The 27180-nt window shown below is 40.2% G+C and overlaps 1 protein-coding gene and 1 long non-coding RNA gene across 5 annotated transcripts in view; both read left to right on the top strand.

The window, feature by feature from the left end:
• Positions 1-24056, top strand: part of LOC125485155 — a 54852-nt gene extending 30796 nt beyond the window's left edge. The window contains exon 2 of the long non-coding RNA XR_007263918.1: positions 23834-24056. This is a non-coding gene — a long non-coding RNA (uncharacterized LOC125485155). The remainder of the gene's footprint in view (positions 1-23833) is intronic.
• LOC109914264 (contactin-4-like) overlaps positions 1-27180 on the top strand; it is a 1378312-nt gene that overhangs the window by 194632 nt on the left and 1156500 nt on the right. The gene's annotated exons all lie outside the window — the stretch shown is intronic.

The raw sequence follows: 27180 nt of genomic DNA, 5'->3' as shown, positions 1-27180 counted from the left end.
TGTAAAACATCTTTGTGATGGATTTGCCAAGTATTTGGTGCTGAAAATTCTTTAACACGATACCAATCAAAGGCTTGTTATTAATTGTTGCATTGAGTCAGTTTTTTTTTTCATTCTTTAGTATGACTGCAGAACCACTAAGACCATCAACCAGTACCACTCATATTGCTTGCCATTTTGTGCTCAGAATATTATGTGGCCTGTTGTATAAGGTAATAGTTTTGAAGTAGTTAATGTTCATGCTGTATTGGTTCCAGCCATTCTGCTAATATCACACTCTGACAGTAGAGATATCGAGTTCTACTTGAGCTTTCAGAGACACAGATGTATCTTAACAAGGTCACAAAACTCTTGAATATTAATGCCAAACTAAATACAGATGTGCTTATAGCTGTCATGCATTAATACATCTCATCGACTTAAAAATAATACCCCTTTTGCACATATTCTATGTTGGTATTGTTGAATTATGCCTTGAAGTAGATGTGCAACATACCTTCAAGGGTCATGGTTGTGATGTCATCATGTATCATGTCATGTGACCCAATGGTACAAAGACTGATGCAGTCTCCATGGCAATGTCTCCACTACTCAGAATCCAAAGAGTCGTACAGCACAGAAAAGGTCCTTCAGCCCATCAAGTCCACACTAACCTGACTACACTAATCCTGCTTTCTAGCACCTGACCCATATCCTTGAATGGTATGACATTTGAAGTGGTGGTCTGGAAACATTTTGAAGGTTGCGAGATTTCTCTATTACCCTCACAAGCAGCGCATTCTAGATTCCCAGTACCCTCTGGGTGAAAGACTTTTTTTCATCAAAACTTCTCTTAAAACCCCTGCCTTTCACCTTAACATGATGCACTCTTACTGTTGATCTTTGAACCGAGGTAAACAGCTGCTTTCTCTCAACCCTGTCCCTGCCTCTATTGATCTTACAGATATCTATCAGGTCCCCCTCAGCCTTTTATACTCTAAGGAAATCAACTCAGGACTATCCAACCTTTCTCCATAGCTAGAATACTCCATACCAGTTCGAACTCCCCTGCATTCTGTCAAATCCAATCACATCCTTCTGATAGTGTGATGATGACCATAGCTGTACACAGTACTCCAGCTGTGGCCTTAACAAATTTTGTACAATTTTCAACATAAAATCCCTGTTCTTATAATCCATGCCACGACAGATAATGGCATGTATCCTGTGTGCCTTCTTAATGACCCCTTTAATCTGTCCTGATGCCTTCAGGGATCAGTGGACAAGCTCCCCAAGATCCCTTTTTCCCTCTGAGCTTTTTATTATCCTGCGTTTTGAGTACTCCCTTGCCTTGTTACTTTGTCCAAAGTGCATCACCTCCTTCTTTTCAGGGTTAAATACCATCTGCCACTGATCTGCACATCTAACCAGCCCACCTATATCTTCCTGTAAAGTAAACCTCATGATTAATCGGCCTGCCAAAATTTGTGTCATTTGCAAACTTACTTGGCATTTCCCTACTAGCCCCTATACAATCACTCACTCACTCACAGTATGCCACTGGTCACTGGCCTCCCACACTCTGTCACCGACCACTGAGCTAATTTTTGATTCATCTTGGCAAGTTACTCTGGATCCTGTGTGCTTTTACTTTGATCAATCTCCCGTGTGGGATTGTTCCTGAAATCTGTATAAACTACTTCAAATGAATACCCTCATGTACACTCCTGATATCTCAGTCTCCATCTCCTTGGCCTCTCTTACAGTATGATGCACTGAGGTCGTTGTGCTACTGTACATCTGAATTGCTGAGCTTGAGCCCCAACACCACAAGTGCTTGTGGTTGCAGTATACAAATGTAGCCATCAGATGCTGGAATGGAATATCATTCAGACCTTCAGTTCTGCGTCATCTATGTCTTGCTCATCTGTTCCTCGAACCAACAGAAATATCACATTGTGAGAGCTGAAGGTCATCAGCTATTATATCCTAACTCATCAGTGCATTCTCTCCCAACAATCACTGGATAGACCCAAGGCAAAGCAAAGACAAAAGAGGAATTGGTGGCAGTAAGCTTTTTATGATCAGGATCAGGAACTGGTGGACCCCATTGTAGTTCATAATCCGTAGCAAAGTGTTGGTTGTTTGAGAAACTCCAGTTCAGAGTTGATGAGCTGGAGTCTGAGCATTGAACACTGCGACATGTTGGGGAAGGGAGGAGTTACCTGGATCCTGAATTTCAGGAGGCAGCCACGCCCCTTTGACTAACTCCCACAAATTCAGTCAGAGGTCAGGGACAGGAGTGTGTGACTGTGAGCGAGGAAGGCAGAGGGATCCAGGAGGCAATGCTGAAGGAGACTCCGCCCTTGATCTTGTCTCACAGGTTTGAGATTCTTTCTGCCTGTGTGGACAGGAATGGGAGCTATAGGGAGAATGAGCAAACTGACCATAGCACTATGGTTAATGGAGTTATTCAATGTGGGGAGAGAAAAGTGAAATGTTGGTGTAATTGGGGATAGTATAATCAGGGGAATAGACATTCTTCTCTGTGTGGCCAGGATTGAGATTATGGTAAAAGTTGAAGGAGCTGAGGCTCAGCAGAGTTATTAAAGTTTCCAGAACAAGTAATCAAGCAGATAAGATGAGAAGGCTCAAAAGTCTAACTTCAGACACAGCAGATAAGGCAACAACAATGAAGTGGTGGGTCCACAGTCAATGTAGGACTGTGTGTTCTAATTAAATGCACACAGTGTATGTAACAAGTTAACTGAGCTTGTAGCGCAGATTGAAATTGGCAGGTACGATGTTGTGGGTAGCACAGAGTTGTGGCTGCAGGGGAATCGGGGCTAGGTCCTAAATATCCAAGGAAAAACATCCTATCAAAAGGACACGCAGATAGTCAGATGGAGCGGGTTTGCCTTGTTTGTAAAAAAAAAATGAAATTAAATCAATAGCAAGGAGCAATATTGAATTGGAAGGCATAGAATTGGTGTGGGTAGGATTGACAAACTGCAAAGGAAAGAAGACCCTGATGGGAGTTGTATGCAAGCCTCCGAGCAGCAGTCAGGCTGTGGGGAAGAAAATAAATCAGAAGACAGAAAAGGCATGTAAGAAAGGCACTACTACAATAATCATGGGGGAGTCAATATGGGCAAAATCAGGTTGGTAGTGGATCTCAAGAAAAGGAGTTTGTGGAATGTCAGAGGTGTTGTTTTGGTGCAGCTTGTGGTAAAGCCCACTTGTGAACAGACAATTCTGGATTGGGTGATGTGTCATGAGGCCGACATGATTAGGAAGCCTGAGGCGAAGGACCCCATGGGTGGCAGTGACCATAATATGATGGCATTCACCTTGCAGTTTGAGAGGGAGAAGCTGGAATCAGATGCAATGATATTGCAATTGTGTAAAGGTAATTACAAAGACATGAGAGAGGAACTGGCCAGAGTTGATTAGAAGGGGAGCCTGACAGGTAAGATGATGAAGCGGCAATGGCAAGAGTTTCTGGGGGTAATTTGGGAGGCACAGCAGAAATTCATCCCAAGGAAGAAGCCTACTAAGGGGAGGATAAGGCAACCATGGCTGACAACGGAAGACAGGGACAGCATAAAAGCAAAAGAAAAATTATACAATGTGGTGAAGATCAGTGGGAAGCCAAAAGTTTGGGAAGCCTTTTAAAAAAAACCAGCAGGAAAAATATCTAAAGAAGCAATAATTGGGGAGAAGAAGAAATATGAGAATAAGTTAGCAAGTGATATAAAAGAAGATTGCAAGAGGTTTTTTGATATCCAAAAGGTAAGAGAGATGCAGGAGTGGACTTTGGACTGCTGGAGATGCAATAATGGGGAATAAAAAAATACCGCAGGAAGTTTTCCCAGTGGAAGACATCAGCATATCAGAACTTTGAGACTTGGCGTTATGGGTGTGTGTAGTTGCTGGGGAAATGAAAGTTCTGAAGGTGGATAAATCACCTGGATTACTCCCCAGGATTCTATAGGTGATGGCTGAGGAGATTTTAGAGGCATTGGTGATGACCTATAGGACGGTTAGCCTGACGTCCGTTGTTGGTAACATTTTAAAATCCATTATTAAGGATGAAATTTCAGGTTGCTTGGTAAAATAGGGCTGAGTCAACATGGCTTCACCAAGGGAAGGTCATGTCTGACAACTCTAATAGAATTCTTTGAGGTTTTTACAAGCAAGTTAGACAAAGGAGAGCCAGTGGATGTGGTCTATTTAGATTTCCAGAAGGCCTTTAACAAAGTGTCACACAGGAGCCCACTAAACAATAGAAGAGCAAGGGCAAGGTACTGGCATGGATAGAGGATTGGCTGACTGGCAGAAGGCAGAGAAACGAGGTAAAAGTCTTATTCAGGATGGGAGCCGGTGACTAGTGGAGTTCAGCATGGGTCTGTTTTGAGACCACAACAATTCAAGTTAATCATTAACGATCTGTATGAAGGAACTAAGGGCATTGTTGCTGAGTTTGCAGATGACGCAAAGCTGAGTGGAGGCACAGGTAGTGTTGTGGAAGTGCAAAGGCTGCAGAAGGACTTGGGCAGGCTGGGAGAGTGGGCAAAGAAGTGGCAGATGGAATACAATGTGGGAAAATGTGAGGTTATGCACATAGGTAGGAAGAACAAGGCATGGACTATTTTCTAACTGGGAAAAGACTTCGGAAATCTGAAGCAAAAAGTGACTTGGGAGTCCTAGTTCAGGATTGTCTTAAGGTGCAGGTTCAATCGGCAGTTAGAAAGGCAAATGCAATGTTAGCATTCATTTCAGGAGGGCTGGAATACAGGAGCAGAGATGTGCTGCTGAGTTTGTATAAGACTCTGGTCAGACTGCATTGGGAATATTGTGAGCAGTTTTGGGCGCTCTTTCTGAAGAAGGTTGTGCTGGCTTCAGCGGGGGTCCAGAGGAGGTTCACAAGAATGATTCCAGGGACGAAGGGTTTGTCATATGAAGAGCAATTGAGGACTTGGGGTACTCCGTGAAGTTTAGAAGGATGAGGTGGAATCTGATGGAGTGGATGTGGAGAAGATGTTTTCATGAGTAGGCAAGACTAGGACCCGAAGGCACAGCCTCAGAGAGAACAGACGACCCTTGAGAACTGAGATGAGGAGGAATTTCTTCAGCCAGAGGGTGGTTCATCTGTGGAATTCATTGCTGCTGTGGAGGCCAAGTGATTGAGTACATTTAAGACTAAGATAAATAGATTCCTGATTGATGAAGGCATCCAGGGTTATGGGGAGAAGGCAGGAAAATGGTGCTGGCAAGAGCAGACTCAATGGGCTGAATGGCCTAATTCTGCTCCTATATCTTATGGGCTGTGGGAAACTCGCTGAGACAAACCTTGCCCATTACCTCAGACTGGAAGAATTGTCAAATACCACTAGGTGTCAGGAGTGGTTATCTAGAAAAATAAAACATTGTCCATCTGCTGCTGAATGCTTAACCGACAGGGAATTGAGAAAGATAGGTCATAAGAAGTCGAAGCTGAGGTAAGCAATTCCATCCATTGAGCCTATTCTCGCATTTAGAAGGATCACACGTTTAGTCCAGTTTCATGCCTGCCCTCCAATACCGCTGATAATGAAAGAGCTGTGAAATCAGCCTTGAATTTATTCGATGATCCATGAATAAAAGAAATTCCGACATATCACTGTCCTGAATGTAAGACTCCTTACTTTTGAAATTGTGATTCTAAATTCAGTCAAGGGCAAACGTTCTCTCAGCACATAACCTATTAACCTCCCTCAGATCTTACATGTTTCAATGAGATCATCCCTGATTTTTCTAAAATCTAAAATCTCCCAAGGGTAATTTATGTAAATGAGTGGGATAAAAGGGTTGATTGCCCAATTTGAGTGGATGATGAAATTGGGGAATCATAGACTTTATGACAGCCACTCAATTGAAATATCCTAATCTTGGATTATGGGCCTGCAAAGACCCATCCAGAGAATACTGGGATTGGTGTTGTCTTAAAAAGAGCATCAGGTTGGGGCATCAACCTAAGGCTTGTTCTGATGAATGTACGTTTGTTTACCATGTAATCTTTGATTGAATAAAAGGAATAAATTACGCAGGATTTGAAATCAATAGCTAACAGCTCAAGCTCTGTTCAACAGAACCTCAGTCTTGTCAGGTGCCATCTGCCTCAAACTGATGATCTCATTGTGGGATGTTTTCAGCCTCTAGTTGATCAGGATTACTCTGAAGCTGATATGAAATGTTGCCATTGCCTGAGGATTCCCAAGTTTAGATCAATAACATAATGTTCAGTCACTATGGAGCCCAATTATGTTCTGTCTCCAAGATGCTCCTTAAAATATCTCTCTTTGACTAAATTGTTTTTTTGTTTTTGGCACATTTACTCATATTTCCCTCTCACTGTCAAATCTTCTCTGACACTCGTGATGTCCTTTTTATAGGATTGTACCAGGTAAAAAATGCTCTCTCTCTGCGGCTTTGCCTGAAGGTTTCCACACATTAATTGTGGGACGGAAAGGATCCTGATGCTCATTGGTTTGGTACTGAACACTGCAGTGGAATAAAGGTTAAAAATGATCCACGATTTCCAATTGTCCAGGCATTGACTTTTATTAATTAACAGGTGTCTCAATAATATTATGATCAGAAGCATTCTATTTCAATCTTTCACTCAAATTGCCATCTGAATTGGTTTGCCATGAAAAAGAAATACATAGTACAAGAATAGATTAATGAATTGTGAAACTTGGGTACTAATTTTCATAGATTCAGGTCTTAGTTTATATTAATTGAAGACATGATTATTGTTTGCCATGAATTATTTAAAATAATGCAAAATTAAATTTGATCCCACCTCCCAATGAGGATCTGTGAAAGATCTATTTCGATGTGTTTTATAGCAACCTCAGCCTTGGATATATTTAATAATTCACTGATGAAAGAAATTCCTCTACGTCTCTGTTCTAAATGTGAGACTCCTTATCTTGAAACGGTGCCTCCTCATTCCTGATTTCATGAGGGGAAAGAAACATTTGTCAGGATTAACCCTGACAAGCCCCATCAGATGGCTATGTATATTCACTTAGAATAAGCCTGGTCTTGACCTGACTCAAACCTATGACCTCAGAGATGTATAAGATTCATATTTGAAATCTGTGTTACTGAATCCATATGGAATTCTGTTGTTGTCACTGTCACTGTTCATAATCAGGACTAAACATGATCTAATTGCTGCAGTAATTTACTTTGAAACATTTTATTCTGTGGATGTGGTAGTAAAAAGAACTTTAGTGATTTATTTTTAACGTTGTGATGCTGTTGCACTTTGCATCAAAATATATCACTTATTGATTATGCCTTTATTTTGTAAATTACACTGTTCTTAGCTTGCTGCCTGCCAAACAAAAGGATAAACAATTTTCCAAAATAACCTTTCAGAAAAAAAGGCCTATTTACTTTTATTTACGTTCATTTCATTCATAAAACAATCTTTCACAACTTAGCGACGTCATGAACTCATCATTCTGACTGTACCCAATTCAATTCTAAACTGCCTATAGGTCTCCGAAACCACTTTGTAAAATTCAAGAGTTTTTTTATCATGTGATTAGATGTCACACTTGAGTTTAGATTCAAGACAGACTGGTCAAAGAGAAGGCAAAGTCAAAAACTGTCATCAGGCTTGGACTTTAATGTTCCACTTTTTAACTATACGGCCATACTGAATACTGTTACACGTTGTAATAAAACATATATTAGACTCTGATCTTCTGATTAGTTCTTACCTGTGTTCAGACCATGTGCTTGGAAGACACTCTATCATTCTTGAGGGTTCTAATTTTATCCACACTTTGCTATTTCTATTCAGTATTGTGAAGCTCCATGACATCATTCCAAGATTAATCCAGGGTCCTGCAACTCATCTTCCCAAGTGTTTTACCTCTATCGTAAGCATAGTCAGAATATACACTGGTAACTCGTTTTCACAAGATTTCCAGCACATTTGTTTCTTATCTCCTACCTCTTCTGAAATATTTGATTTGATCCATCTGATTCAGTAAGTAGATCAAAGAAGTCTAGGACCAGGTGCACCGAAAGTTGAGAAAAAGTGATCTCGCTTTATGTCTGCTGGCTTAAATCAGAGATTCAGTTCATCTGGCTGAAGGAACTTGTGGTAATGTAACTACAGGAATGTACAAGAATTATCAATTGGTGCTGTAGCTTCTCCAGTAGTAAAGATGGGTACTGTTGTTCATGACCCGAAATAAATGAAGTATTCCATTCACGTATTGTCATTCTTCATGTAAAGAAGCTTGTTCACGCCATTATTGACCGTTCTTTAAACTTTTGTTCTGAGGCACAAATGCCACGTTGGTTCGGGAATGATTTGGTCTGTTGCTTGTTCCGCCCACCAAAATGCACATCTTCGAGATGTGACCTCCTTTGCTACAGTGAATACATTGTTGGCAAAAGGCTGGAGAGTTTTGTCTTCAGTGATGTGAGTTTTTTGAACTACATCTGTGTTAAAATATTATAGTATTAGAATTTTTAGGATTTCTTATTAATGTTTTCATGTATAACATGTTGTTTAGATTGGAGCTATGCCTCCCCTGGTGAAGTGATTTTGGTAATTAACATGGTTTTAGTAGTGCATAATTTTCTGCATTAAATTGAATCTCCATTGCTTCTTGAACAGTTTCCTAAGGTCTGAATCTACTGCTATCTGGACTGGTTGTTTTCGAGTTAGATTGTGTTTGATTAAAGGAGTTCAATGACAACATCTGTCTAGAGATCAAAAATTCTGTTTCAAATGAGCTTTTGATCTATGTTTCTACATGTGCATGTTGTAGATAATTTCATCAATGATCTACACTACCTACAGACTCTCCTAGAAAATTCTGTCTCCTATTGAAGCATAATCTCACAAGTGTACTATTTGTACTTGAAATTAAATATAGTTCAAATGCTGTTAAAAAGTTATCAAATGTATCTCGTTTCTAAATAAAAATGGAAATAACTGCAGATGCTGTAAATCAGGAACAAAAACAGAAGTTACTAGATAGACTCAGCAGTTCTGGTAGCATTTGTGAAGAAAATGAGAGTCAATGTTTCGGGTACAGTGACCCTTCCTCAGATTTTTTTAAAAGTTGGAACAATGGAAGCAGCCTGAAGGGGTATGGTCAAACTTCCACAGAACCAGGATCTTTAGTTTAGCTTTCAGCAGTTGCTGTTGGGGGGTCTTGAAGAAATGAAAGCTTGTTTTTGTCCCTGTCTCAGTTACAGGCAAAAACTAGGTGTTATCTGCCTGCTATGGGAGTCGCATGTGAGACAATGTGTTTTCGGAATTTACCTTTTTGCCAAGGGTGTGTTTATGGGCAGTACAATATTGGAACCGTTAATTAGCAATAGTTACTGTATCGGTTATTCTGTTAAATTTTCCATTAGAATTGTTATTCCAATTCCTCCTTTCTTTTGTCGTGTTTTCACTATTTGCTTTAAATCCAGTCGGTTGATCAATCAAATTGCATCTGGGACCTCACATTTACCTTTAAAATAAGAAATAGTCGGGGCTAGGTTACCTTCTTAATATATTTTGAGGGAGTTTGCTCTGGTCCATAACAATAACAATTGAATGTGATCTGAAAGCTCTTCAAAAGAAAATAAATAATTAATTCCGAAAGCAGCTCAGGCGAAATGTGAATATGGCTACAAAAAAAAAATGAACATTGATTTAAATCAATCAGTTACTCTTCTGTGTAGTCACCAAACTCTAAGTGACATCCAAAACAATACCCTCTATAAAAGCAGCTGACAACTTGTGGCTGTACAAAGAGTAACTTAGCTGGACTTTTCTGTTCCCTGTTGTGGAGCAATGCGAGTTTCGTGGAAACTGCTATCTCCGTGAAACTGAAATATTTGTTTTACTCCAATCGTGTCAAGCAAAAGAACTGCATAATTCAGTTAAAGTTAAAAATCAAGTGTAGTATGTCAGCTGGCATAACCAAATAGGATTACATTGTAAATGGTGCTGTCGAGTACCTGCTGAGATTAGGTTGTTCACATTTGTTACCACTGTGGCTATGTTTATTTGGGAAAGAGATACTTGCCTGTGAGGCGAGATTATTGAGCACTACTGTGAAAATGCAAAGAATGGGAGTTAAAATTTAATGCAATAATAAATAACAGTTTGGCGGAAGTTTGCCTATATTGTATAATGTAGCTTAAAAGTAAAATTATGGAGAAACTCAGCAGTGCTGGCAGCATCCATGGAGACAGAAACACAGGGGTTGTAGGATCATATTGAACTCTAAACATGAACTCTATTTCACTTTCCATAGATGCTGTCAGATCTGCTTAGTTTCTCCAGCACTGCATTTTAACTTAGGATTTCCAACATCTGCAATATTTTTCTTTTGTTTCAATGATATTTTAAAATTCCATACCTTTCAAAAATAAAACTTTAGCATTTGTCTCCACTAAGAATACAAGAATCAGGGGAGAGTTGTGAAATTAGAATGACAAGAAATGGCCATACTTTTTTTTTTGAACAACATAATTCACAGGAAATAAAACAGCCAAAAATCTGCTGATCAAAATTAAATCATCTCATGTTCAACTCAAAGTATTAAAGAGAAAAGATAAGGTTATACACTGCAGTAACATGACTTACAAACTTTCACCGGTAGCAGTCTACATAGAGGAAATGCAACCAGGCTGTTAATCAATGTAAATCCGAATAACAAACTGGTAACAGGTCTTGATTTTATTTGCATAGATTGTGGAGTAACATACTTCACAATTGTGCTGACACTTGAAGCTGTCTTTTGTTCTTAACTGTGTCGTTCAATAGCACTCCTGGCATTATTTAAATAGCTCTTAAATATGCTTTTCACTGTTTAATTCTGCACGTACTTTGATGTGTGTTGGTCAGAAAACTAGATTTTGAAAGTAAGGCAACTTGTGTAAACATCACTTCAGAGTGGAAGTGTAGAATGAAAGAAACTATAGCATCATAAAATGTATATGTAATTTGTATTTCTTTCTTTGGCCTGGTAAACAATGCTTTGTTTTGCGGTTCCAGTGAAACAATGTAATTTGATATTTTTCCAGTAAAAGTGATCATCAACTAATGGGGAGAAATATCATTTTCTTGAATGCTTACCATTCTTCCGTTAAGAAGTATGCAAAATGTTTAAATTTATCTGTAAGAAACTATTGATTGCAGGTGATTTGCTGTCAGGTACCACTACTGATCAACATTTTGTCTTTGAAGCTCTTTTTTTAATGGCTACCCATTTAAGAATCTTCAAGCCTTGCACAAACAACAAAGCCCTTGAAATGTCACTTGCACAAGTGGCACTGTGGAAAATTTATGTGAAAAAGAATAATAGATTCAAGTTCAAAATCTTAATCTAATTTTCTTTAAAAAGTGCAAACATTACGAGCAAGTTTCCAATGGTAGATTTGTGAAGTGTGATTCTGGAATCCTACATGTCGTAGACTGGTACACCCACAGCGACCCGAGGTAGGGGATAATTAGCCTGGACAGTATGTTGTGGTACCAATCACAGCTTGTGGTTGGGATACATTGCTGCCACCAATACTCCTTTCCAGAAGTTTTAAATCAACCTATCTATGTTATCACACGCATCTTGAACAAAGGCTCAGTGGTCGGGACATTAAATTTGCACCATTGGAGCCCTTAATCATCCTTGCCTTTTTTTTCTTCTCATCAACCTGTACAGGGGTAATGTCCTCCCTCTGAGCAAGGAGGCGAGTGTTCAAGTCCCACCTGTTCTAGAGGTATGGAATATAGTGCAATGTGGAGGAGTATTGGAACTATTAAGTCCTATAACTAGAATAATGATAATACTCTTTCAACATTGGTGATAGAGGGCAAAGAAAAAGCCGACAAATGGGGGAGAAGAAAGAGGCTCAGGAGGCAAGGGGAAAGAAGAAGAGGCCTGAAAAGTGGGGTTTGGGTGGGAAGAAGGAGGTTGCAAAGGAGAGTGAACAGTTTTAAGCCTGTTAACAGCATACAGTGTCCTTGGCTGTATTAATGCAGCCTTGAGTACAAGAATAAGGAGGAGAGGTTGAACTTTTCTAAATCACTTGTTAGACATCAGCTGGAGTATTGTGTGCAGTTGTGGATGGCTCATTATAGAAAAGATGTCAACGCGTCAGAGAGAGTGGGGGAGCAATTTACAGGAATGGTTCCGGGAATGAAAAACTTCAGCAATATGGATAGATTGAGAAGTTGCGTCTTTTCTCCATAAGAAGGCTGAGAAGAGGTTCGAGCATCATGAGTGGGCTGAATGGAGTACTTATGGAGAAGCTGTTCCTCCTCATAAAAGGAACAAGAAGGCACAGATTTAAAATGAAATGCAAAAGAAGCAAGTGTATCATGAAAGAAAACTTTTCACACAGCGAGTGGTTTGGGTATGGCATGCAGTACCTGGAGGCAAGTTCTACTGAGGTATTCGAATGGGCATTGGTTGATTATTTGGAAAGAAATAGAGCAAAACCGTCTTGGGGAGAGGGAAGACAAAACAGGAGATTGGCACTAGGTAATGATGCAGTTCTGGAATTTGCATGATAGGAAGGCTGTGATAGTAATTGAGAGGGTGCTGAGGAGATCTACTAGGATGTTGCCTGGGTTGGAGAGTTTCAGTTATGAAGAGAGATCAGACAGAGTAGTTTTGTCTTCCTTGGAGCAGTGGAAATTGAGAGGGGACATGATTGTGGTGTGTAAAATTGTAATTGGCCTAGATAGAATAGACAGAAAGAAACCTTTCCCTTTGGATGGATCATTGATCAGGGGTCATAGATTTTAAGGGAAGGGGCAGAAAGTTTGGACCAAATGTGAGGTAAAACCTCTACACTCGGAGGGTGATGGGAATCTGGAACTCACAGCCTGTAAGGGGTGGTTGAGGCAGGAACCTTCATAATATTTAAGAAGTATTTCTATGTTCACTTGTGTTGCCATGGCATATGTGGCTATGGACTAAGTGCTAGAAAATGGGATTAGGATAGTCAGGTGATTGTTTTTGGCTGCCATAGATGGAATGGGCCAAAGGGCCACCTTCTCTGCTGTAGATCTCTATGACTCTAAGAAGAGGCAGTAGAAGTATAATGGGCTGAATGTACTGTAAAAATTCTGTGTTTCTGTGAACTGTGGAATACTTAACGACCTAGAAATCAAGAAATCTTAAAATGGTGAAAGTTGGGAATTTCTTGGAAATGAATGTGGGAATTCTAGCTAAGGCTATATAAAATCAGAGTTACATTTTGGGCAGATGATTTCGTGGAGACTAGTGCAAACAACAATGTCAGTTTTTCAATGTAAATCTGAGATACACTAAATAGGTAGAGTGTCCCTAGTTAAAAGTTCCTAGAAATATGTATGTAGAATGGAAGTGCATTAGCTGTGACCTCACCAGTTTATGGAATGTATATTTTGGGCAGAAAGATCTGTTGACTACAGACATACACATATATATTTGTGTTGCTAACCTATGCCTGTTATTTCACACCAATTTAAATATGGTGGTATCCACGAAATTAATACTTTGCTCATGTGATGTGTCTTTGTCTAAAGGAGCAGTGATGATTGACGATAATGATAATCTGCTACTGTGCAAGTCAAAATGTCACATATGTAAACTAACTACAGAAGACACTGTTACAAGGTTAAATGAAAACCGAAAGAACTGCGGATGTTGTAAACCAGAGACAAAAACAGAAATTGCTGGAAAAGCTCAGCAGGTTTGGCAGCATCTGTGGAGAGAATCAGAGTTAACTGAGGAAGCGTCACTGGACCTAAAACATTAATTCTGATTTCTCTCCACAGATGCTGCCAAACTTGCTGAGCTTTTCCAGCAACTTCTGTTTTTGTCACTGTTTTGAGGTTACTGCTTCACCCAATAAATTAGTCAGTGAGAATGAAAAAAGGAGCCCCAGAAAACCAAAAGGTAAGTTCTGAAAATTATAAAGTAGAACTTGAGAAAATCTTGAGTAAAATTTGCTTTGACTTCGGATCAGAATTAAAGAAGTTGAGATGGTTGTATAATACGAATGATGGAGGTGATGCAATTATTTGACAGATTAATAGTTACAAAGTGTCTTATCATGCAAAAGGAGCTCTTGATGTTCTGTACGGATAGTTACAAAGAATACAGAAATGAATATGTTTTCCTTAACCTGTGCTATGAAATAATTTGTCCTCACTGTGGCTTGTGGTTCTAATTATTGGCACCAGAAGAATGTGAAGAGTTTGTAGAAAACTTGGAACAGATTTAATAAAATGGCTTCAGGACTGAGATTACAATGAGCCTGAGGCTGCTCCACTAAGAGGAAAAAAGTCTGATGAAATTTGAGGGAGGAGTATAAAATTATGAAGATGCCAGATAAAATGGTTAGAAACTGCTTCCAGTGGCTGAAGATATTGTAATGAGATGACCAAGATTTAACTTTATTTAAATTAATTCATGAAAGAACCAGAGATAACATGGTTAAAAGCCTTTACACAAAGAGTGGTTAGCCTTTGGAATGCGCCCCATCCCTCATATTGCGCTGGCTACAGATTTGAACAACCATTAATAATAGGAAACTGGATAAATGGTTTGAGAAACTGGGGAATGAATGAGAAGGGTGCAAGGAGGGGGTGGGGCTGTGTGTAGGGTGGTCATTGCTGACTGAATTTATCTTTGAAAGAACTGGCACAAGCCCAATTGGCTAAATGGCCTTTGTTGTGCCCCACTCTTCTACAGGACTCAACACACATTGTAAAAGTACCTCGGAGAACCAGTTGAGGACTGGTGGGATGGGTTTGGGGTAATGGCGGGAGGTGGGTGTGGGGCTCTTGTGTGGGTTATGTCAAATACAAGGTACAGATAAAGGATAAGCACCAGAGACCATTATTTCCCTTTCTGGCACAGGCTGGGATACAACAGGAAATAAACTAAATCTAAAAATTCGGAGATGGAGCAAGTAAAAGTTGAGGAATCAACCATTGGTAGCAAATAACTTATTAAATACAGTTCTTGTTTTGCTAAAGAAATTATGACTGCGTACCTTAGTAGTTACAGATCAAATTAAAAGCTAGAAATCAATACAGGAATGATCAAATATTTTAAGCAAAGTGATGAATTATTTTCAGCTGGAGAAAAACCATTGATAGAATACTGACAATCTGGGTGAAATAATATCGTATGTAGCATATGACCAGAGAAATTGCTATGACTTGCTTGGGTAGTGCACTGGAAATCAAGCCCTGATATTTCTGGAGATATCACAAAAATTATTGTTGAAAGAAATATACAAAATCCCCAACTACCTAGTTTTCAGACCAAGTTGATAGATAGCACAGATTAAGCTTCTGTGTTTAATCAGAAATCATTATTTATTACAGGTCATTAGATTCTAGCTCCATGCAAACAACTAAACTAGATTATGTAAACTCGACAAATTATGACTCTAAACCCTTACAAACTTTGTCTTACATAAACACACATATAATCAGAAGAACAAAACACTTGGGCGGTTGGAATACTGGAAAAATGGTTGTATAGTCTTTGTTCCCCAGGCTTGTTAGGTTGGTCTTGCTAATTCAAAGCTTTCTTTTCAACTTTGCTGTATCCAATGCTGCCACTTGTTTACATGAGGCACAGGGCACAAGTTTCATTTACAAATGTCTCTGACTTATTGAATTCTAAGTCAAAATTTGCAACATGTGCTGAAGGCGAGATACCTTGTTTTTTTTTTCCCCAGTTTTCAGTGGCTTATAAGAGAGAGAGATTTTGACTACCACAGATGTGCTGGTGTCTCTCCTGGTCTGGTTGAAGCTTTTGTTTGTTTTGCTCACAGCCTAAGATGTATATATGAATGTATATGTATATGTATATGCCGTATGTGAGCAGATAGAGACTAGGTGGTGGGTCCTATCTCAATGCTATGAAATCAGCCCAGAGACAAGCTGGAGTTTGGAAACCCTTTCACTGCCCAGTGATGCAATTTTTATTGTAAGCTTCCAGTCCCAGTCCCAGCCCCAGCTGGGATGAAAAGTCAAGCCTTCTAAATTATAATGTCAGTTGACGATGTTCCCAACATTTAGTTCTTTAACGTTTTTCCCATTCTTACCTGTTGCTCAGAGAAAATAGAATGCTTTTTTTACCATTATATAGAACCGTGACCTTTAAGCATATCGCTATGAGAACATATCTAACATTATCAAGTGAGTTAGATTCATTGCTCACCTCAACAGGCCATTTTCCCCGACTGCCTCTTCATTGTTTATCTAATTTTAATCCTTTTCCCATTCTGCTTCCCTTTTACTCGGTGCCCTTTCTCATTTATTTGCTTCGCTGCTTGGGTCAACAGTTGCCAAATGTCATTTTTTCTCCACTGGTGTCCATCAAGTCCATTCTGTTGCTGCCTCCAATTTGTACTCTCCTCTTGATTGACTGTTTTCAAATTCTTATCCATATAAACTGTGACCTGATAAATCAACAAGAAAAAGAGGGAAAAACATAAAAGCCAGATTTTTGGAGGATTTCTGATATTATGGCACGGGATAATCCAAGTACTCGCTCACAAGTTAAATGGCATTTGCAACTAAATACCTGTTGGTCTCATGCAACTTCAGAGTAAGCCAGTCTGCATCTATGAAGAGCAAAATTAACGGATATAGATTTTTTTTCATTAAAAGGCAGAAACTTAAGCTAACAGGAAGAGTTGCAACCTCAACGATAGCAAGAGAAAATGTTTGAAATTGTCCAAGAAATTTAAATAGAAGTTTAGTCGAATCAGCTGCAAAATAGGCAAGTGATACAGTTGATCTGAGTTGTGGTGACTTTTGGTTTAAACCACCACTAGTCATTTCTCCTTAATGAGAGAGCAGCCAATGTACTGGTAAGATTATGGCAACTTTACCTTTTAGATCAAAAATAATGCAGTTTATTTTTCACACATTGTAATTGGTTGTATTTTATTTATGAACGACTGCTTGATAAATAAACATGCTATTCTTTTTATTCATTAAACTATTAGCAGAATTGTGGTGTTATATTTGGTGATTATACGATTAATTTAGGATGTGAATGAGCTTATAAGAATCAGATCTGGAAGCCATTTGCAGAGGGAATTTTTTTAACAGGCTTATTTTATGTTTTTACAATGTCTTAAATGATGACTGATACTGTTTGTTTTTGCTTGGCCTCACCGATTTCAAAGGGAAAGTATTATGGCAGCAGAATGAGATGAGATCATGGCATCCACATGATACACTCAAAAATTATCTCCTAGTTTCAAATCAGGTACAGTTTTTCTTAGCATAAGTTGACAAAGCCATCTTAACAGCAAACTATTAGGTAAAAATATACAGTGGAAACATGTAAAAAGACAGTGTGCAAATGCATTTCAAAGTCTTATTGTAAGGATTTCTTTAAAAGTAAGCCTAAAGGGAAGATTATACATCCAACATGGTAGGATGGCCAAGGCTAGTTTATATACTTAGGCCATTATGTTGCACTGTGATCAATGGATATTCATGAGATTACCAGTTTTTTGTCTTGATCCAGGTAAATCCTGTTGTGACCCATGTCTCAAAAACTACTATTCTATATTTGTTGGGTGACTAGAACTGTGCTGCTGCTATTTCTGCTGCTGTGCAATATTTTAATTTCCTTTTGAAAATGAAAACTGCATGTAATTCAATCATGGGATGTGGGCATAACTTGCAATGTTGACATTTATTGTCCATTACAAATTGACTTTAAGAAGGCAACAAAGTTGCCTTCCTGAACTGCTGCAATGTGTTTGTGAAGGTACACCAACAGTGTCATTAAATAGGGAGTTCTGGGATTTTCATCCAGTGACATTGAAGGAATTATGATATAATTCCAAATCAGAATGGTGTGAGACTTGCAGATGGATTTTAAGGTGATGCTGTTCCCATGTCTCCTCCCTTCATTCTTGTAGGCAGTAGAAGTTGGAATTTGCTGCTGAATAAAGATTTCGAATTTGCAGTGCTGCATCTTGCAGATGGTACGCACTGCAGTCATAGTCCACCAATAGTGGACGGTGTGAATAAGGTGTTGAGGTGCCAGTTAAATTGGCTGCCTGGATCATGTTGAGCATTTTAAATATTGTTAGAATTGAAATCAGCCAAGCAACTGGGCGGTTTTCCATGAGACGCTGACTTGCATAGACGTTGGTCATGAGGCAGGGACTTGACTGGTGGAATTTCTCAAGCTGTAATGAAGGTTGAATCTAATCGGTACAGGTGGAAATTAAATGAAGCATCAATGACTTGATTATTGCTGATAAGGTAGTGCTTGATAGCACTGTCTACAACAGCAACATGTATTATACCTTCTATTATGTTACTGAAGATTGACTGTAGGTTGACAGAACGGTAATTGACCAGGCTGGATTTGTCCTGCTTTTGTAGATCGGATCATACTCGAATGATGATACACTTTGTCAGGTGATGCTTGTGTTGTAACTGTGCTGGAATAAAAACTAACGCAACAGCATCACCTTCAGGGCTGCAGGCAGGATTTGTTTGGATCCATTGCCTTTATTCTATCCATGATGTGGAGGTGCTGGTGTTGAACTTGGGTGTACAAAGTCAGAAGCCACATGACACCAAGTTATGGTCCAACAAATTTATTTGAAGTCACAAGCTTTTGGAGCGCTGCTCCTTTGTCAGGTGACAAAGCTTGCGTGGAGTGAATCGAACTGGCTGATAATTGTCTTGTATGATGTTGGGGACCTTTCGATGGGGCCCTTACTGATCACCTACTTGGACTTCTGGATGAAGATGATTGCCTTTTGGACTTATTTGATCTGTGCCATCACTAATGAAGGGTATTTTCCTTGAGACCTATCACATTAGCTGTTTGATTATCTGCCACCATTCACTGTTAACTATAGGTCATGGAAAGCTTCATTTGAATACATTGACTGTGGCATCACTTAATATAGTCCACATGATGCTATTTCAGATGCTTTGCATGCAAATAGACTTGTGTTGTAGCTTTACCTGGTATCTCAATCTTGGGAATTCGTGGTACAGTTTTAAGTATACTCTGCTACATTACACATTGAAGCAGGATTTGAAGGGGATGTTAGAATGAGGAATATGCTATGCAGTGTGATTACAGATTCAGAGGTTATATTGTGCAGCTCCTGCTGAAGGCCTACAATTTCTCCAGTTCGTTCAGTTTTGAGCTGCTGGTTTTATTCTAAATCTCTTCCCTTTAGAAAAATGGTGAAGTTACATGAAATGAAGGAGGGTGTCCTCAGTATGAACAGAGACTATATGGTGGTCACTCTTACCAACAGTGTCATGGACAGCTGCATCTGTCATAGGTTGTTTGGTGAGGACCAAGTCAGTTTTCTTTTGCTCATGTTTGTCCTCATACCATCAGCCACAGGTCCAGTATTGCAGAAGTGTCCTTCAGGACATGGATAGCCATTCAATAGCGTAGCTATTGAGTCAGTCTTGGTGATTGTTATGAACATTGCCCAACCTGAATGCATTGTCTGCCTTTGGTCCCTCATTGCTTCTTCCAAGACGTGTTCATCATACGGAAGTACTGATGTATCATCTAAGGGAGGGACAGAGGTCATTATCAGTAGCAGGTTTCGGTGCCTGGGTTTGCCCTGAAGAATTTGTGCGGTTTGAAGTCTTTGTTAAAGAGAACTTTCCCATTTTCCATGCAGGTTTGCTGAAGTTAGTGAGGATGGTGTGTCATTGTCATTTACAGTGCCTAGGATGGGGAAGCACTTTTTGTTTTTATTTGACTATTTTCGGAACAGTTTGATGCAACTGAGCCATTTGCTAGGTCATTTCAAAAGGCAGTTAAGAGTCGAATTCTGTGGGTCTTGGGTCAAATATAGGCCCGAACAAATAAGGACATTGTGGAACCAGATGTGTATTTAGAAGAATCCACCTTGTTTTCCATTATGTAGTTGAAAACATAACTTTGGAAGTTAGGACTTTGCATACCATTAAATTTAGTTTCCTAACCAGAAATGTTTGAAAACCATTGCTGTGGATTTTGCTTTAATGACCTGTTATAGCCCAATGTGCAAAAATAATTTTGATGTGGATGATCAGCCATGTTCTAGAGTGGTGGAGCAAGCTCAAGGGACTGAATGTTTTGTTGCAGCTCCTACATTCTTAGCTGCCTTATTCCATGAAGGAAACACAGTTTAAATGCCAAAATCCTCTTTCAGAAGCTGCAGAGATGAGTTAAGCATGTAAAACAAGTTTGTAAGGGAATAAGGCAGTGGGTGGTTGGGCAACGAGTGGCATCTGGGGAGTATGAAAGGCTAGGATGACAGATGGGTAAGCGAAAGGATAGAGGTTTGGGAGTAGTCAGGTATAGGGTAGTCAGATCAGGTCAATAGGATTGTTAGGGGATGGGGCAAAGTTGGAAGATCAGCTGTAATTGGAGAACGAAGAGGATATCTATTCAAGGGATGAGAAAGAGTTGTAAATCGATGATGGGAGGATAGTAGTTTGGTTGGGGTGTTGTCAGGTTGGAACAGGGATTAGTTGAATTATGTTGGGGGTGTAGTTACGTGACCAGGGGCCATAGATGGGTATCAGATAGTGAGATTGCTGTTGTTAGAGGTCAACAGATAGATGTTTGGAGGGGTTCTCAGATCGCTTTGTGGTTCTTTGGGTGATCAGGGAGCTAGTCAAGTGATGGGGTTTGTTGGGTTGGGTCCAGTGTATATGTGGGGTCATCAGTCAGGGAGTCATACAGGTAGTTTGGACATCAGGAATGTAGCCAAGGGATCAGGCGTTTGTTGGGTCAGGGAGGTAGTCAGGTCAGGACAGGGTGCTGGATGGTATAAATGGAAGAGTTGCAGGTTAAATATTCAGTGTGATAGTTTTATTGTGTCAGGAGTATATCCATGGTATATAGTTGGAGTTCAGTGGATGTGGTTGTAGGACTCGAGGGATAGTTGTTTGCCTGGGCGTGTACTCTTTGGAGGTTTGGGCATTGTTGAGTGATAGGGAAGTTGGGAGATCAGAGTGGAGGGTAGATGTTGAAGGGCTCCATAGAAGAGTCAGTTATTCAGGAGTTATTCATTGCTTTTATCATTCTAACATTTCCTGGGCAATTCTCCAAACAAGTGAGATTCCTCTGTATTCTCCATATCCAAATCAGAATTGAAGACTTGTTCAGAGGGTTCTGGAAGTAGGGCAATTAACTCTCAGATATTTAAACTTCCCGAAAAATTCCCATGGAATTGACAGATGGGATTTGTGAGGAGTCCCAATGCATATCTTTTGAGATACACCTTCAATTATCCAGAGACTGGAAAGTATGGACATTGTAACTTTCTGTGGCAAGGAACATCAGGCTTTTAGTAAACCTGATTGAGTGCCCAATAGCAAGATGCTGGTTTTGTACAGTTTACAGAGGAGCATTGTACACGTGTTTGAATTTTTATCAAATTTGCAGTAAAGTTCCAATGAGCACCGAAGGGTCTCGACCCGAAACGTCAGCCTTCCTGCTCCTCTGATGCTGATTGGCCTGCTGTGTTCATCCAGCTGTACACCTTGTTATCTAAGTTTTACCATTACTTCTTTTTCAGAATTTCTCATCCATTGCTAGACCACCTCCGCCCTATATCAGGTGAAAATAATTATCTCCAAGAATTACAATGTTCACAGCTGAGAAAAAAATACATTCAGTAATTACATCTCACAGTAATGTAATTTTAACAATTTTTTCAGTCAATCTCCGTCTCTGAACACCAGAATCATGATGCAAACTATTACATTCACAAGGACGAATTTTTAAATTCATTGACTGTAAAGTGCTTTGGGATGTCTTGAAATTATGAAAGACACTTTACAATGAAAATCTATTCTTCTTTTCTAATGATCTATAAGTGTAAACAATCTGGAAATTCCCTGGCTCTATGGATGTCTTTGGGTGCCAGTGATGACGGTTGAGTGGGAAATGTAACGGGAACAACTGTTGAAACATCTGTGATGTAAGCTTGAGACCAAACACAGACTAGGTGACCGCTTTGCAGAGCACAGCTGCTCTGTCCATGTCACTGATGCTCGAGTTACTCACCATTTCAACATGTTCTCTGGCCCCTTTGCTAATATCCTGCCGACTGGGTTTCCTGAACACGCATTTTTTAGGGCGGCACGGTGGCTCAACGGTTAGCACTGCTGCCTCACAGCACCAGGGACCCGGGTTCGATCCCAGCCTTGGGTTACTGCCTGTGTGGAGTTTGCACATCCTCCCTGTGTCTGTGTGGGTATGCTCCGGTTTTCTCCCACAGTCCAAAGATGTGCAGGCTAGGTGGATTGGCTGTGCTAAATTGCCTGTCGTGTTCAGGGATGTGTGGATTAGGTGGGTTATAGGGGGATGGGCCTCGGTGGGATGCTCTGTGGGTGGGTGTGGACTTGTTGGGCCGAAGGGCCTGTTTCTGCACTGTAGGGGTTCTGTGATTTATGACCTCGTCCAGCTGTAGTGCTCCAGTGAAGTCCAACATAAGCTGGAGGAGCAGCACCTCATTTTCAAGGTACACAGCCTTCAGGATTCAACATGAAGTTCAACAACTTCAGATCGTGAACACTCTGTTTTCCATTTTGATTACACCCCTTCTACCCCTCTCCCCTTCTGTCTGGTTTGCTTGAGTTTGCTACATTTTTTTAAAAAACTATTTTCTAAACAACCTCTTCTAGAAATGTTATTGCACACCTTTGGAACAAGTTTGATATGAATCCCAGCCTCCTGGCTCAAATGTAGGGATACTGCCATTGTACCACAAGAGCCACCCTTTTCTTTTCTTCGCTTTTCTAACCAGAAGTGTCATCGCATAGAACTGAGTGACCTTCCCCCGCACCCCCCCAGCACAAATCACTGTGACTTTTTACATTTTTTTTCTTAAAACTACTATCCACCACCAGTAAAAACACATGTAGCCAATTCATTATGTACTTGCAAAGCCCATTATGGACAATGCAAACCATCAAAAGTGAACTTTTTTTTTAACTCCATGCAGTTAAAATCAACAGTGTTTTGCGTTGAGATCAATCCTTTGCCACCGTTACCGCAGAAGGGCCCTGTGGTACAGTGGTGGTGTCCCTATCTTTAGGCTGCAGAGGCCCAGTTTCAAGTCCCACCTGCTCCAGAGGTGTGCAATAACATCTCTGAGCAGGGTGATTTGGGAATAAATTACCACTCACTTTGTCTTTTTCTCCGAGAACTCTCACCATCTCTTCTACTTACTCGTTCTCCCCATTGGTCAATGACATATACTACAGCATTTTCCAGCCTGTTTTGTTCTGAAGAAGTCTCTGTGACTCAAAATGTTAATTATTTTTATTGCTCCACAAATGCTGCTTGCCATGCTGAGTATATCCAATGCTTTCTGTTTTATTGGTTATTCAGTCAACACCATTTTTTATTTTTTAAAGCTAAATAATTTAAACCCTGCTATTTCCTTTCTTTCAACAGAAAGTTGACATTCTGTTGATGAAGTCTCTTTGGCAAAAGAATAACATTTTTATTTTGGGATTCATGGATCATTAAACTCATCAGATTTGTCAACAATGGCTTTAAGTAAATGAGTTTTTTTTTAAAAAAGTGCTTGACTCATCAAGGGGATTTTTATAATATTGCCCTACGATTTCACAAGTGTAGCATCTCAAATTGCTTTATGCACAATCTTGTATCTGAAACACCCTATCCAATGCAGTGGCCCTCGATGCATCTGCATCAGATCAATATGCTAATAACATTGTGTAAAAATAGATTCCAATGTGAATTTTGCTGCTGAACTTTCACTCTGCTGACTCGTTTCACATTCCTTCCAGGCTCCCAGTTATGACTGCACAATGACTTGTCAGTCAACCATGTCTGATTGTCAACGAACAGTCACTGATGAGCATGAGCCGTCCAAAGTCAACATAACAAACATCTACAATTTCGTGAAGAAAGGACTTGGGAAAACTTGAATATTCATACATGTCCCATGTCCTCAGGACACCACAAATTATGTCACGACCAATAAATTAGTTTTGAAGTGCTGTTATATTATCCACTGTTGTTTTGATGTTTAAATAATCAACTGCAGGAGACTTAGTATAAATTTTTACAAGCATTTTATTTGAACATCACAGGAGAGATCTGCCTCAGTTATTGGACCAAAGCAAAACTCTGGTACATACAGGAAAGTTGAACATCATTGTGCTGTTAACATCTCATTATCCACTTTCCAATCTTCCTTTGTCCACATCAAACAAAACAGATGCCCCTTCTTTATCACAGGTTAAAATGTTAAAGTCTCCTTCACCGAGCCTGGGACTAAATAATCAGTCTCACCCTGGATGTTGCTGTCTTCCTATTATCAATGTCTGTCATACCCTGTCTTTCCCAAGGCCTTCTCGGAAAGTTTTCATCAACGTTGTCCCCTGTTTGTGCAGATTCTGTCAGAGATCCTACTAACCAGAGCCTCTACGTTGTTTTTCGCATGGAGTTATCATTCATCTCTTTCCACTCGAAGATCTAAATGTCCCCCTCACATCAACCAAACAAGTTTCTTTGCTGATTCAAACATCATTCAGCCCACCTTAATTTACTCATCCAGAAAGATCACAAAGCTTCCTAATAGCTATGTCATTTGGTTCTCCAACAATAGCTCCAACTATGAAGTTGTTCCATTGTGTCTATGTAATAACTCAGGAAGCCAGACTGGAAAGGAACATCATTTATTGTTGTTTACTGAAATAGAGCCACTACTCGTGCCGTACATAGGCTGGTCCCAGTTTGGGATGGACAATTCTGCAGACACATCCCTGGCTCTGCTTCATTTTCTTGAAATCAACCTGACCAGAAATGTTATGATACACATCTGGAGCAGGTGAAACTTCAACCCAGGCCTTCTGGCTCAGAGGTATGGACATTACCACTGCAGCACAAACACCCTTGTTTGGTCTGCTTTTTTATTTTGTTTTCAACTACGAACTGCCACCAGTAAATCACCCATGCAGCTAATGAGAAATGTAAATGCAAAGCTCATTGCAGGCAAGGCCTGCATCATCCCCTTCTTTGGTTGACTCATGATGTGGAGGTGCTGGTGTTGGACGAGGGTGGACAAAGGCAGAAGTCATATGACATCAGGTTATAGTCCAACGTGTTTGTTTAAAATTACAAACTCTTAGGGCACTGCTCCTTTTGTCAGGTACGGTCCAAAAACGTGTGGGTTTAAATAAACTTGTAGGACTATAAGTTGGTTGACTCAAATACATCTTCTACCTCAACTTTCAAGTTACCATTTTGGTTTTTAAAAGGACTTGTCATTTCCTTAATTACACTCTTTCGCTATAAAATATTTACAAACGTAATAACTTTGAATAATTTTCCATGATCGTTCTCTGGGCTGGTTTTCGGCAGAAACAGGTTTGAGGAGGCTGGGAGCAAGGAAATGGTTGGGGACAGCCTATTGGACTAGCTCCTCAGCACAATCCTTTTTTCTTCATTCACTCATGGGATTTGAATGTTTGTGGCTGGGCCAGCATTTATTGCCTGTCCCTAATTTCCCAGAGGGTAGTTGAGAGTCAGCCACAGTGCTGTGGGGCTGGAGTTGCATGTAGGCCAGACCAGATAAGGATGGCAGATTTACCTCCCTAAAGGACATAAGTGAGCCGCTTTGTTTCTTTCTCCCCCAACAATCAGCAATGGCTTTTTAGCCATCGTTATACCCTTAATTCCAGATTCTTTATTGAATTAAAATTCCACCATCTGCCATGGCGAGATTTGAACTCGTGTCCCAGAATATCAGATGAGTTTCTGGATTAAAACTCTAGCGACCACTAGGCGAATGTCTCCCCAGTGTTGCCAGCATGTTAACAGGCGTGAGTTTGGAAGGGGCTCTGATGTGTGTACCATTGATACAAGCAGCCACTTGAAGTGATTTTAAACCCTATTTATATAACATAGAAACATAGCAGATCGGAGCAGGAGGAGGGCATTCGGCCCTTCCAGTCTGCTCTGCCATTCATCATGATCCAGGCTGATCATCCAACTCAATAGCCAACCCCTCTTTCTCCTCAAACCTTTGATCCCATTCGCCCCAAGTGCTATGTCTAGCCACCTCTTGAATACATTCACTGTTTTGGCATCAATTACTTCCTGTGGTAAAGAATTCCACAGACTCATCACTTTTTGGGTAAAGAAATGTCTCCTCATCTCCATCCTAAAACGTCTACCCCAAATCCTCACACTGTGACCCCTGGTTCCGGATACATCCACCATCAGGAACATCCTCCCTGCATTGACCCTGTCTAGTCCTGTTAGAATTTTAGAAGTCTCTATGAGATTCCACCCTCATCCATCTGAACTCTAGTGAAAATAATCCCAACCTAGTCAATCTCTCCTCATATGCCAGACCTGCCATCCCCAGAATCAGCCTGGTAAACTTTCCCTGCACTCCAGCAAGAGCAAGAGCAAGAGCATCCTTTGCAACTCCAACATTTTGCTCGGCTGAATGGTTCTTTCCATTCAGAAAGCACTAGCACAATGGAGGCAACTCCTGGAGCTGTTCTGACTACCAATAGAGAGAGCCAGAGATTGCATTTGAACCTGCCTTTGATTATGAACAAGTGAAATATTATCATATCCTGATTGAGCAGAGGAGCACCTTCTTCATCCAGATGGACCTGCTGACTTCGGTCTTGTTAAATTCCTCATCGCTGTGCAAGACCAAGAAAACACCTCCATGTTCAAATGCCCTCACAGTCTCTGAGCTCAGCATTCTCATGGTGGGATTGCCACGGTTTCAGAGCTTAACAGTCACCACTGCCTTTGTCTTTTGTTTTATAATGTCTTAAATCTCTCATCTCCCTTAACGTTTCCCTTAGTTGCCCCTCTGTTCCACTTGCTGCACCCTCTCTCCGCTCAAATGCACAAAACCCATGCCTTTTCTGCCTGTCCTCAATCTCACAGAAGAGTCATGCTCGACTCTAAACAAAGTTAACTCTGCTTCTGTCTCCACAGATGCTGCCAGACCTGCTGGATTTCTCTCACACTTAATATTATTATTCCTTTTCTTCCCTAATTTCCTTTTTAATCAAAGTCCTATGTTTTTCTGAGACAACAAGGTGCAGAGCTGGATGAACACAGCAGGCCAAGCAGCATCATAGGAGCAGAAAGGCTGACGTTT

The sequence above is a fragment of the Rhincodon typus genome, chromosome 16 (genome assembly GCF_021869965.1).
Source record: "Rhincodon typus isolate 14 chromosome 16, sRhiTyp1.1, whole genome shotgun sequence".
Taxonomy (NCBI): domain Eukaryota; kingdom Metazoa; phylum Chordata; class Chondrichthyes; order Orectolobiformes; family Rhincodontidae; genus Rhincodon; species Rhincodon typus.
Note: the sequence above shows the minus strand (reverse complement) of the source record. Positions and strands in the feature narration are given on the sequence as shown.